A 14,472-nucleotide genomic window follows, 5' to 3' on the forward strand; every position below is an offset into this window, starting at 1 on the left:
ATAGTGTGTCTATGCTCATATGATAATAGTCACATTTAAACTCATTAAATTCAATCGATAATAGTGAAATTTAAACTCCTTCAGTCGATAATAGTCACATCTAAACTCGTTCATTCGATAATAGTCACATTTAAACTCGTTAATTCGATAATAGTGACATCCAAACCCGTTCATTCGGTAGTAGTCACTTTTAAATTGATATAGAAGAATTGTGATAAATGAAAAAAAAAACATACAAAAGGTTATTTATAAGCATTAGATAAAATATTAATACCATTGAATGTTGGTTGAATATTTTTGTATTAGTCTAGCTAAATAATCCATACATATATAACATATATAAAGTGAATATCATAGTCATGTATTTCACGACTTAACATACCTTATTTCGTTTACGGCTTATTATTGGAATAAAGTGAATAAAGTAATGTAGTAATATTTATGCGATTATTTTTTATATTTATTTATTTATCTATCTTATTATAAATGTTCAAAATAAGTAAGAACATAATATATATATATATATTATATATATATATATATATATATATATATATATATTATATATATATATATATATATATATATATATATATATATATATTATATTATATATTATGATTGAATGATGTTCTAATATGATTCAATTAATGATGGATACAATTTCACCCATTCTATATGAGTTATGATAGGAAATTGTATGGTTTTACGGATATGCATTAGTTACCTTACAACGACATGAAACACTTCCTATCAACTAATTGTTACGTATTAGAAACTAATTGTTACTTGTTAGCAACTAATTGTTACTTATTACCAAGGATGTCTTGCCTAGTGGTTAAGATTGAGGTACTGTGAACGATAGGTCACAGGTTCGAATCCCTCCTCCCATTTTGTAATTTGTACCGCCTTCGTGGCTCATATGGATCAAAAAATAAAATTGTTACTTATTAGCTACTAATTGTTACGTGTTAGCTACTAATTGTTACTTATTAACTACTAATTGTTACGTATTAGCAGCTAATTGTTACTTATTAGCAACTAACCTTTACTTGTTAGCTACTAATTCTTACTTATTAGCTACAAATTGTTACTTATTAGTAATTAATTGTTAATTCTTATTTTCATATGAGTTTAATATGAGTGATATGAGTTAAAATACTTAAGGTGTTACTTATTAGTTACCTTAAATCACAATATTATCATATCACAAGTTGATGGAATCATATCAAAAAGTTGTTGAATTTTGTCACAAATTGAGTGAATCATATCTTATATTTAGTGAATCATATTACAAATTGAGGGATTCTATTTTTTTTAAAAATATTTAGTGAACTACAAGTTTACTAAATGTATCATATCAATATCAAGTTCAGCTCAGTTCTGTTAATTTCAGTTTAGTTTTTTTTTTTTTTGAAAGCAGTTTAGTTTACTTTTTTTTTAAAGCAGTTTAGTTTACTTTAGTTTAATTTAGTTCAGTTTCAATTTCTCTCAATCCAAAAAACGGAATATATATATCTAAATATTACGAACTTACTTTTTTTGACAAGAAACTAAACTAAAACATAGTGAATTACTATGATTATTATGAATTATTTAACAATTACAAAGAAATAACAAAAAAAAGAAAGAAAGAAAAGAAGGCAAATTTCCTTAAGTTTCCACGGCAAACCCAACACCACCACCGCTAGGGGTGAAAGTTATTCGGATAAAATCCAAAATCCAATCCGAATTAGTAATTCGGATCGGATTCGAACTATGTTCGGATTGGATTCGGATTGAGATTTTTTGAACAAATGAATTTTCGGATCGATTGGATTGAGGGTAATTGGATCCAAAAATCCAATATAACCGAATAGTAATACGCCTTGTATTATGTATCTGGATTGGGCTTAAGTGCTTAACTGATTTTTTATTATAAAAAAAATACTCCGTAGCCCAATACACATAGCACTTCAATCCTTCCCCTAAAACACTAACTGCACTTAATTCCTCATTATGTATCTGGATTGGGCTTAAGTGCTTAACTGATTTTTTATTATAAAAAAAATACTCCGTAGCCCAATACACATAGCACTTCAATCCTTCCCCTAAAACACTAACTGCACTTAATTCCTCATTTCCTAGATCTACTAGGTTGTTGTTGTGCTTAATTTATTTCATCGAAAACTAGAGTTTTAAAAAAATCGGATTTTCGGATCGGATCCAATCTAGGGTATGAAATTTCGGATTGGATTGGATCGGATTCAAACCCTAATTGGTTTGGATTCGGATCGAAAAATTGAAATCCAAATTTTATTCGGATCGGATTGAATTAGGCCCTAATCCAAACCGCACACCGAACTTTCAGCCCTAACCACCGCCCATCATCTTCTTCTCTCCTTTCTTCTACAATAAGCTTGGAGCCATTGTTGCCCATAACCTAAACTTTATAAACCTATCAGCTTCCCTCACTCATAAGTCATAGTCTTCGGCTTCCCCTCAATCCCTAGAATTTTCGAGTTTACAAGGAAATTGCCATCTCTCTCTCTGCAAATTACAGATCACAGATTACAAATTATTACAGATTAGAGATTATAGATTACGGGTTCATTCATATTCATCCACTCAAATTTACCTTTCGAAGAAAGAAATTGAAGAATTTCCTGTACAATTCCATTAAATCCAAGGTTTATTTAAGCTAATTACACAGTTATGCTTTAATATTTTAATATTTTCTGTAACTATTTGGATACGAATTCAACAAAATCCATACTTTAGGCTGTTTATATGGTTGAAGTAATAAAGCTGAGGTTTTAGATTGATTTCTTAGGGTAAAATTCAATAAAGTTTGCAACTTTTAATCTATTTAGCAAATTGTGTGTTTCTTTGCTTGTAGATATTTATTACTTGAGTAATTATCTACATTAATTTGCCGAATTGTGGAAGCTTGTTTAGTTCTGTTTTGCCAATCATAAGTTTTCACATATGGATTGTCTGAATAAACAAGAAAGATGGATGTCCAAATGTAAGGCTATTAGTCGTAGTAAATTGCCTGAGCTACCAGATGAAATTTGGATTCAGATTATGTTGAAACTGCCTATTAAGCCTCTTCATATATGCAAATGTGTATCCAAGACCTGGCACTCTCATGTCTTGCACATTTTCGACACCCAGAAGGGATTAGAGCTTCCTCCTTGTGGCATTTTATTCCACATTATGCGTGTTCCTGGTGGTTTTGGTTATGATAATGAGAATGATGTAAAGCGAGAGTTCGAACTGGGTTATTTATCCCTTGGTGACTACAAGATTACAAAGTGGTCCAAGGATGATCAAACTGGAAGTGCTACCCTAGAGATGACTGACCATCAAAATACCCATGGAGATTATCATAATGGTAATACTAGTGGATTGTTGCTGGGTAACTTAACTATAAAATTTGGCGGCTGGATCTCAAATGCCAAAAAATACAGGTTATGGAACATGCACCGTGGCTTGATGCTTAGCATCGTCGATTCTCATACTTATCATGTATACAATCCTGCCACCAATGAAGTTTTTGTCCTACCTAAGTCTCCTTCTCAACTTTCCAGATATCAACCCACTGAGCTAGCAACCATCATTAATTTTTCAGATTGTCTCTTTTCTACTGAATGTAATTTCAGTGCATTAGTTTTTCCAAGGACACAAGAACAGAGAAAAGCATGGTATTGGTTGAGATTTATTCTTCTAACAAGCATCAATGGTCTGCGTCAGAGTTCCCGCTTGAAAAGGAAGTCTATTTAGAAAGATGGAATGTGTCTGGTGCTGTGTTTCTGGATAGCACCTTATATTTCATGACGAACAAGAGACATGTTGTGGCAGTTCAATTCCATTCGAGGGACGAAGTAAGCCTTTACTCTATACGCTGCCTTCTTGTATCAAAAGGGGCTTTGTTGAATCACAATTGGATGTCTCTCAAGGATGTCTTTATCTTTCCAACCGTAAGTTTCCGAACCTATGGATTTGGAAACACGATGGAAGATCAACAGATTCTGATCCTATCCGCATTATATTCAAGAAATCGGGTACTTCTGTATGCCAACCACTTGTTGAGAAATTTTTTCGTCAAGTTGCGAGAGAACATATTTCTCCATATATCATAATCATCCGTCCTGAGGAACCGGTTGTTTTCATTGACGTGGAATCATCCATCTTTGCATTCCATCTTTTTAATGGTACTGTTGAAAAGATTGCTGAGCCTTCTAAGGAAGATATTGTTTTGGTGGGTACTGCCTTCATATATTCTCCATGCTTTGCCTCATTGAAGCGTCTAAAGCCAACAAATCCAGATCGTTGTGATCAATGTACGAGATATGTATTCTCTTATGGTTTTGCACATTGCTAACTCCGGTTGAGTTATATCTTGTGTTAATGATGACTTTATATTTTCTTACGTGGGATCTTTGCCTTGTGCAGCTAGTTGACCGAGGATGTTGTCTGATACTTCTGAAGAGGACAACAAAGGCAACTGAAGAAGACTGATGCATGAGTATTCCTGATATAGCATTCTAGACTTGCTGGTCCAAACTATTTTGAAGGCGCACCTTCATTTTTATGAAGACATTGAATTATCATCTAATTATACTATATTTGTTTGAACTTTTTTGATATTATGCATTTTTATATATCCAAGACCCGTTGAGATTGGACTCTGTTAATGTAATATGGTGAATATGTGATTTTTTTTCCTTCACAATTGATTGGCCTGGAGATGCTTTTCTTGGACCAACAGTCTTAGTTCTTAATGTCTAATCATAGGCATTCCCATGAAGAGTTTGAAACTTGAAAGTGATGCTCATCCTTATTCTTGAATGTTGCCTAGTATCTGTTTCTTCTTTGGTTGCTGATATGCTCTTTTGCGCTGTTACAACCATCTTTCCTTCTCTTGTTTCTTGGATTAGTTTTTACCCATTTAGTTCTCGTGATTGGTTCATGGTTTACATCAATTTTATTGTTTGGTTACTATTCTTTATGGACTACCTAATTATCATGCTACCTAATTTTTTTGACATATCCTGTCTAACAAAGACATTCTACTAGATATTTGGACTGCTTCACAAACAACATTGGTATGAATTTAAGATGCCAAACCTACGCACAAATTAAAGATGCTTGGGATTTTAGGAAGGCAGAGCTGACTGGCTTGCCCTTTGAGATAATGCTGATAAAATGAGTGAGTTATTTTTGGGAAGTGTGCAAAAAAAAACTGTCAGTCAGGTTATATAACCTTTGCTACCATGATACAAGAAAAAAATGCCAAGGGGATGGCTGAAGCTGCAGAAAAAATCGAGGCAAAGATGCTGTCCATGCAAAACTGCTGAGGTCTGTCCTTACTTTTATGTTTTAGTCATTTTGGGTCATGTCATACATTGTATGGTATATCCTTCTGACATAAGTTTTATGAACTCAGATTCCCTGTGATTTAAACTCAACCTCAGCTGCTCGGGTGCTATTGTATGTTTCTCCTGGTAACTACCTTGGGGTAATGCTCACCTGTTTTTCCTTTTTTCTTTGGCATAGCTGATAGTAACATTTCATGAACACTTTGTTAATACTTGAGAACCATTTTTGAGCCAAGGATTTCCAGTTCAAACTACAACTGTTGGAAAAGGCTTAGGCATCTGTGTATGTTGTTCCCACTTAATCACTGATCTAGCTTTCTTGACTTTCCCTGAAATTTCAGTACCAATTGGTGGCTTATTAATAATCCTTTTCTGCCTACATATTTCAGAGGATAAAGTTTTACTACTTGTACTTATTACATGTGTTAGATTAAGAAGAGCGAGCTACAGAAAATTCCTTATGAGATTGACTTGAAACCCTAATTGGGAATGAACAAAGTCTGTGCTCTTTGCCTCGCAGCATAGGTTTAGGGTTGTTCAGCTGTTTAGCTTGTGCTCTCTAATATAAGAGTTTCTTGTGGAGAAGTTGCTTTTGGAGTGTTACTTCTCAACTGATTTTGATCTACACTAGTGGTGTCATTGTTGGAGGTCTTGAAGCACTATGTAGTTCTTGTGCTCCCACACCTGAAATTGTTGGTGCTGTCATGTTATTGCGGAACAATAGTTCCCTGATCTTGCTGCTTCCACTCTCTCTCATTGGACTATAACTCATGTTCTCCGATAGTGTAGCTGTAGCTGATATTATGGTTAAACTCGAGAATAAGCATGGGAATGCTCCTTATATTTGTTAGAATATTTTGAAGCACAAGGTGTGCAAGGTGTTAACATGCTAGAGAAACTGGCGTTTAATTTAGCAGACATAGGAACAAGACTCGGGAATCCTACAGTTCCAATGGATACTGGGTAATTCTGTCTTGTGTCATGGTGAGTTAACCCTATTATTTCTGGTTTCTTACGATTATCTGGATCAATTATAATACAGGCTCTGGATGAGTAGCTAGAAGATGAACTGCTCTTCATCCTGGGTTCTACTTTTGGTGAAGATGAACAGTATGATATATTTAAATGGCAGCCAAGCTATACTGTGTGTGTTCTATATTCATTGAGAACATACGTTAAAGTAAGCTGGTTGTTTATCCCCTTTATTCTTTTGCGATAGTGGGAACTGGGAATTTGTTTTGGGGGGGGGGGGGGGGGGAAGGTCAAACTTTATGCTCCCAAGCATAAGTTGTAGTTTTTGTTTTTCTTCTTTCTGGATTTTTCCTTTTGATGTTTCACAATCAAGTGCATATATCTTCCTCTCAAATTTTAACGTAAAGCAGAACGGTTTGATTAATCATCAGTCCCCTATTAATTAACTTATGTTATCTTTGAAGGAATTGTTAGCAAGCTCACATGGCTCACAGTGTGGATTTTGTACTCCTGGATTTGTCATGTCCATGTATGCTTTACTAAGGTCTAGTCAAACTCCTCCAATTGAGCAGCAAATTGAGAAGGCTGGCAGGGAACTTGTGTCGCTGCACAGGTTATAGGCCAATTATCGATGCCTTTAGAGTTTTTGCTAAAACTGATGACATGATATACACAGTTGGTAACTCGGCAAAGCCAACAAGGCAACGAGTTTATTTGTCCTTCAACTGGTAAACCCTGCTCATGTGGTCAAAAGTCTGATGGGAACACTGGCGATATGAAGGAAAGCGGGGCTTGCAGTGAAAGGTACAAACAGCTTTCTTACAGTGATGTTGATGGTAGCAAATACAATGATCGAGAGCTTATTTTTCCTCCTGAACTATTGCTAAGGAGATCTTCTTTTTTGAGTTTGAGTGGATTTAATGGACTTAAGTGGTACAGACCTTTGTCACTTCAACTTCTCCTTGAGTCAAAATCCAAATATCCAGATGCAAGGTTGGTGATTGGTAACACTGAGGTTGGAATTGAAATGAGGTTGAAGAGAATGCAGTATAAAGCTCTTGTATCAGTTGCACAGGTACCTGAGTTAAATATTTTAAATGTGAAAGATGATGGATTGGACATAGGAGCTGCTGTGCGAATGTCTGAGCTTCTAAGTGTTTTGAGGGGAGTTTCTGTAGAGCGTGCTACTCATGAAATATCAACCTGTACTGCTTTCGTTGAGCAAATAAAGTGGTTTGCTGGAACTCAGATTAGAAATGTTGCATCTGTAGGTGGGAATATATGCACTGCTAGTCCTATATCAGATTTGAATCCTCTTTGGATGGCAGCTGGAGCAAAGTTTCAAATCATTGATAGCAAGGGAAACATTAGAACAGTGTTGGCAGAAGATTTTTTCCTTGGTTATCGCAATAGCTTCGTTAAACTTGAGATGAGCTCTATTCATCGTCCCAAAAATACTTAAAATCGTCCAAAAAAAAGTTGAAATTACATCTCTAGTCTTTTCCTTCCTTTTCCCTAAACCACCACCACCTACGTATACGAAATTCTACTACAGAGTAAGCTTATGGTTCTTTTGTGCTTTCCATCAGTAATGATTAGCTATGTGATCCCCCCTTCTGGCATATAGGCTGAATCAAAATATAGATGATGAACAACTGTAATTTTCCTTCTTTTACCTATGTTGCAGTGAATTATCACAGAATCTGACATATTCTCATCCTAACAAGAAAATGCACTCGCAATTGGTAGATTTAAGTGGTATGTTTTCTTCATTAAGTTTCCCTTCTCTATTTTTATCACAAGACTAACAAAGGCCTCTAATACCAAGTTTGGAGGACAGTTTAAAGTAGTGACACTTGCTTACTTTAAACTTGTTACCTTTGCTAATTGCTTTCCAAATTACAGAAATGATAATTGTGCTTAATGTATTACTTTTTATACACTTTTTTATAACAGACGTGAGAACTAGAGAGTGTGATGAGTTATTGAAAATTTCCTGCATTGCTATAAGATCAGTAACATATATATAACATGTTGAAAACTGGAGATCGAGGAGGTAAAGAGGTTGTCAAAGTTCTCGAGATCATATTTATATAATAATAATAATATAGGCTCTTGATCGTAATTTTTAATTCTTGTATGCAGGAAATAAAGGCATATGTCAGACATCCTAAAAAATGAAAATTGATTATAATTCTTGTATGCCATTTATTTTATGTCTTTTAGTTAGTCCAATCTATGGTGCATCTATCCTAAATTAACAAGAACACATTCATAACATCCAAACCATTCTTGGATGCCATTTATTGAATCTTGGTTTTCTTACCAGGCACATACGATACACCAATTGGCTATGAAAAATTTCGAGAACCTATGGACACACACTACACAGTGATGATAATGAACCAGAACCCAAAGTTGTAAGGAGGGGAAGACTGCCAACGAAGAATTCAATTCAAAGAGACCAACAGGCAACAGGTAGACCTCCACTAGAGAGGGGCTACCTCTGACTTTCCTGAACAACTGCTGGTGGAACTACAAATCCATCTACAACAGTAACAACTTTTACTTCTGTGTTTTTATCAGTTATGAAGAAAGTTTTGTTGCGTTTATACAGCTCAAAATAGTAACAGCAACTACAACAGTAACAACGTTTACTTCTACTATCTAGAATTCTGAAAGTGATATAAGGTCTACAACTTGTGTTACCTTCCTTTTTCATGTTACCTTATAGATCATTATTCAAGTAAGACTGAAATAGGACACACAGTGATGATAATGAAATGGAATCCTCAGCCCGAACTAACGGACGAAGAATCTTCAGCCTCGTCTGATGTGGCATACACAGCGTCCCCATTCGCTCCAGCTTCTCGATTGAGCATTTTAAGTATCCTTTCTTCCTCAGCTTCTCCTTGGCCAGTCGCCTCAGCTTCTTCTCCTTTTTCTCCTGAGCAATCTGTTCATCTTCCTCCTCTACATCCTCATCTTCTTGTTCGTCATCTTCACCTTCTTTCTCTTTCTTGCCTTTTTTGTCTTCATTACTCTACGCATTTGAAAGAATCAAGATGTACTTATCAATTAGTACAACACAAGAAGGGGATTTAACAGCAGTAAATTATCAGTGCGCACTTGACTTTTGAACTTCTAAAGCTCAGATATCTTAAACTAAGAATACCTATAAACTATAAGCAGAACAAAATTGATTTTTCTGAGCTGTCTGCAGCTTTTCCAAAGGATGATATAGACAAAGTAACAGTCTTTAGAAACTTACTTGAAGCTTCTCCAGATCCTCCAGGAAATCCAGCTTTTCAAGGTCTGCCACAGAAAAATCACAATTACCAACATATATAGATCTGATAAAATGGGACTGATAACTGGAAACCCACACAGGTCTATATCAGCTGGAACAATACGCCTTAGCAAATGACGACCAAATAATTCGTGCAGTGGATACGGCTAGGCATGGGCTGATGCAAGTAAGCAACAGCTACACCTTGGCAACACGCAATACATGTTACCCCCTGTACCTCCATCTTGAATTTTTCATCCGTCTTGTTCAGAAGAGGGAGGAGATCAACCGATTAACAGTCTTAAGTCTCTTAACGCAGCAGATAAAAATGTGAAACAAAGTATCGAAGAGGCCCCAACTATTGAGAAACGAACAGCACAAGACCCTTTCATAGTGGCATATTGCAAAACCAGGAGGTTAGCACCTTTTAAAACATCCTTGGTGATAGTGAAAGAGAATAAAGTACCTCTTTCTGGATTCCATTGCACTTTCTTCCCTCTGCATGTTGTGCGGCTTGTGCCTGTAAAGTAACTTGTCAACCAACCTTGAGAGTAATAAACTAGTTATTTTCCTTTTCAACAAAAGGTGTTCACTAACCTTCAAGAAGTTCTTCAGGAAGATATCCATGTTCAACTTTTATATAATCAGTAAGTGTAGCCTTGGCCTTATCAGAGTACCTCTCAATGTCCACCGTATCTTCTTCTGAGATGACAACCCACAAAGTAATTACGACATTCATAATTTACTCGTTCAATTATAGCTAACAATTTACTCGTTCAATTATAACAACAAGCTAAGCTGGAATTAATTATCTGAATTCATTTACATCATTCATAATTTCATATGTACAAACAAGCTTAAAAACTCCTTAAAGATGACGCTGAAGCCTAGAAGGTGTCCTAATGTAAAATAAATTGAACACCATTAATACTTCCATCAATTATAATCACTCTTAATATATCTGCACTAGATGACTGAACAGACCAAAACTAGTCCATTTTAGCAATCATCATGGATTCTTCAAAGTGTATATGGACTATAAAGGGAGAAAAAATGTTCTCTAAAATTCTTGTATTTAACACTGATGTCTTATCATGTATGCAAGCTAGAAGTAACTATCATATTAAGTGATATTTGAAATTGTGACCATCTTTTGGAATGAAAGGAGTAAAAGATACAAAGTTTCAGTCAATGATTTTAACTTGTTATCTACCATAAAGCCCCAATAGCTCTCAAGAGACAGAATACACAAATGAAAAGAGAGCAAAGAGGGAGGATAGGAATTATGCCTGTTAACAGCAGAAGTGAAATTATCTAAATCCCCATCACAGTGTTTTGTGGTCTTATATATGTTTTCAGGTTATAGTACTAAGTCAAAATGTGCAGATACATACTCTCATAAGCTTCGATCTCATTGAAGTTGTACATTTTAAAATTAGAAACACAAGCACCAAAGAAAAAAAATGAGCAAACTAATTACTACCTGAGGCTGTTTCTCCAAGGTTGTAGGGTGAGGTGCGATAGAAATTCCGCAACCTATGATTATGTACTGCTAATTCCTTCTCTTCAGGAACTTGTTTCTATCAGGTAGCTCAATATCCTGTAACCCAAAAGACCAAGCACATCATCTATCAAAAGGCTCCGGTGAGTAATATATGTTGAGAGATATCAAACATTCTAACAGAACATATTAATGTTAGAAACAAGGGGGATAGAGAAAAAGATATCAACACAGGTAAATAGTCAAACAACTGACTAGCACAAAAAAAATGCTTCTCTCGGCAGCACCCCCCTCCCAACACACACGTACAGAAAACTTAGGGGTACGTAGAATGTAGTCACGCGCATAATGAGCTTAACCAAAACCAGCAAGTTCTTTCAACCATTTAAAGCTATATGACTATACGCACACGAGTTAAAATCTTATGTGAGCCATTTTTGTCGAGCAAATTCACATTACTAATTACACAAAGAGAGGGCAGTTTCAAGAAGGTTACAGCGGGCTTAAGTGATTAAATTTTTAAAGAAAAAGATTCTGCCTTTCTGCAAAGAAAGCACCCGGCAGAAGTGATATCCATGAAAATCAAGATTCTGTTGTGTCAAAAGAGACAGAAAATAATAAATCAGGTCAATTGACTCACAGGATAAAGTACGAAAGGCTCTTGCTTTGCAAACTTGTAGTCACTTCCACCGAAACCTCTTCCGACCTCGACCTCTAAATGCCATCTATCAAAGAAAAAAGCCGGGAACTATTAGTTTTTTAAAAAAATACAATCTCTACAAAGAGATGAAACCAATTAATTAACGAGATAGCAAAATGAAGCAAAAAGGCTAAACAGATCGATAAAATACACACTAGAATCAGAGAAAAATTGAGAACGAGATAAAATTGCAAAGCAATAAGGGGAGGGGGTTTACACTTATACTATGTCAAGAAATCATATAAACCATTTTGATGGCCGCATTAAAGCTGTGAGATTGGAAAAACAGGCCACTATAATACAACTACAAGCAAAAAAATTCAAAAAGCAAAAATCAAACACTTCTAATAATAACAATTCATGAAGCAGAGAATTTGGGCTCTAAACTAAGAGAAGCGAAGAATTGAAAAGGCACAGATGAATAAAAATCCTAATTTGAGTCCTTAGTTTCAGAAACGAATTCATAAACCGCTAGTCAATTTGAATAATAAAAAAAAAACAGCAAACAATTCATGAAGCAGATTAATTGGGTTCCTATAGCGATTAGAACAAGTGAAAAACAATAGATAATTATACAAGCAAAAATTAAAATGTTGGCAAATTCACACCAGCAACTAACATTCAGGCTTCCATGCTTTCAAGAACCTGAGCTTCTAATGGTGGATAAAGAGAGAAAATATAGTTTGAGTGTCTGTAGAATGAACAATTTCTGTAGACGTAAAAGGGCACAAAATTGAGTGGTGACCACTAGTGAGGAGGAAAGAGGGGAAGAAGCGTAAACCAAAGGCCGTTACTCATTTACTGTACAAGAAAATAAAAACTTGGAAAACACTGTTCATGAAGTAGAGGCTTTATAAGTGTAAAAACTTAATGATCATCGACCAATGGAACACAAAAATGAATTTCTGATAAAATGATAACCGCCACCATCAATTCTGAATAGGTTAGATATCCTTGATCAAGAAACAGAATTGCATTAGATGTCATGATATTCAAACCAAAACCATTACTTCTCATTTCCTCATAAGCTAGCACCACAAACATTACATGGATGTAACACTTATGAGATCCTACTGACAATATCTAATATAATTCAAAATACTTTAAGCCAACAAAATCAATTTAAAGTACAATCCACATTATAGGAAAATTACTTCCAATCATATTTTCACAAGTTAGGAATGCATTAGGCATCATGATTTTCAAATTAAAATTATCACTCTCTTGTTTTCTCATCACATAGCATCACAAAGATTTTCGTTCACAAAACACAAATACGCATAACGAAAGCATACGAATTAATCGAGCCTTGATAAAAATCAACAAACTATATCGTAAACAATCCTTTTTCTCCCTTTTCACTCTATTCATAGTCCATAAACACAAATTGGTAAAAAATTTGATAGGGGCTATAATAGTTTATAATCAACTAAGATGACAGGTCATTCATCCCTGATTTCCAGCCACAACAGTAAGTGAGTACGTTTGAGCCAGGGAAAGGGAGGATGCATATTACGAATTAAAAGTTCGGATCCTATCAAACTAATACTTTGCGTAAAATAACTTTGTCCTCACATACGACTAGCAATGAAAATTCGTTTTCGCATATGATAGTTCAGAATCAAAGTTCTAACTATTATAAAGCACAACTGTAACTAATTTTGTTCAATTCGAGCTTCCGAATTGATTATAGACAATAAACACACTTATCCTTCAATAAGCACTGAACTGGAACGTAAATTGCTGATATGAAAGCAAAACTAGCATTCAAGATCACATTGACAAGCAGCGAAAATGAAAATTTCTGCACCAAAATTGCAGAACTTCTCTTCATTATATAACTCCTTTAATTGATGATCACTAGCATTCAGATCACATTGACAAGCAAAACGAATGATCATGTTACTCAAATTTGAACTTACTCAAATTGAAAACAATGCTGACATGAGATTTGTGACAATCATATAAAAACTAGACCTCAACTTAGAAAATTTTCGTCAACTTTTGACAATCGAGGAAATTTAATCAAATAATAATAAAGCGTCGTTCATAAACCTAAATTAATTGCGGTAAATCACAAACAAGTAGTTCGAGTAATCAAAACAAAAGTTAATACGATCTCATAAATCAACTAATCTATCAATTATACCTCTGTTATGTTGTGAAGCTGAATTTCACTGCTGCGTCAGAGAAAGAGAATCTAGAGAGAGAAAGGTTTTAGGAATTGAATGAATTATTACAAGGAAAGAGAGAGAGGGTTTATTTATACAATAGGTTGTTAAGCATCATAACAACCTCTAACTAACTATATGCTGATGTGGCAATCTAATATTTACAATTTCCCAACTTGTGAAGAAGCATAGTGAACTGTGGAGAAGGAAGTATTTTGGAAAAACATCAGCTAATTGTTGTTGGGTAGGGAGATAAGTGAGCTGAATCAGTCTTTCAAGGACTTTTTCGCTCGTAAAGTGGCAATCAATCTCTTCGACATAAAACAACTAAACTGAACTGATTATAACTGAACTGAATTGAACGAATCAGACTAAGGACTTGTTCTCCCCATTTTATTTTCAATTCAGTTCAGTTCAATTCAGTTCAGTTCGGTTCGGTTGAGCTCAACTGTTGACAATACTTTTACTCTCACATA

The 14,472-nt window shown here is 34.9% G+C and overlaps 1 long non-coding RNA gene and 1 other non-coding gene across 3 annotated transcripts; one reads left to right on the forward strand and one right to left on the reverse strand.

Annotated features, from left to right (window-relative positions):
- The first annotated feature begins 4,034 nt into the window (after positions 1-4,034).
- LOC104886294 (hypothetical protein) lies at positions 4,035-9,085 on the forward strand. The gene is made up of 6 exons (XR_008969188.1): positions 4,035-4,325; positions 4,438-5,343; positions 5,432-5,503; positions 6,800-7,891; positions 8,023-8,093; positions 8,665-9,085. It is a non-coding gene; the product is annotated as a hypothetical protein (transcript).
- LOC125497081 (uncharacterized) lies at positions 8,882-14,262 on the reverse strand. 2 transcript variants are annotated; one of them, XR_008969193.1, is made up of 7 exons: positions 13,975-14,262; positions 11,766-11,850; positions 11,108-11,224; positions 10,222-10,323; positions 10,091-10,144; positions 9,607-9,650; positions 8,882-9,378 (listed from the first exon to the last, which is right to left on the reverse strand). It is a non-coding gene; the product is annotated as an uncharacterized LOC125497081 (long non-coding RNA). The 2 variants fall into 2 exon arrangements; XR_007273735.2 differs by having other exon boundaries at positions 10,222-10,326.
- Positions 14,263-14,472: the final 210 nt, after the last annotated feature.

The sequence above is a fragment of the Beta vulgaris genome, chromosome 4 (assembly GCF_026745355.1).
Source record: "Beta vulgaris subsp. vulgaris cultivar EL10 chromosome 4, EL10.2, whole genome shotgun sequence".
NCBI classification, from domain to species: domain Eukaryota; kingdom Viridiplantae; phylum Streptophyta; class Magnoliopsida; order Caryophyllales; family Amaranthaceae; genus Beta; species Beta vulgaris.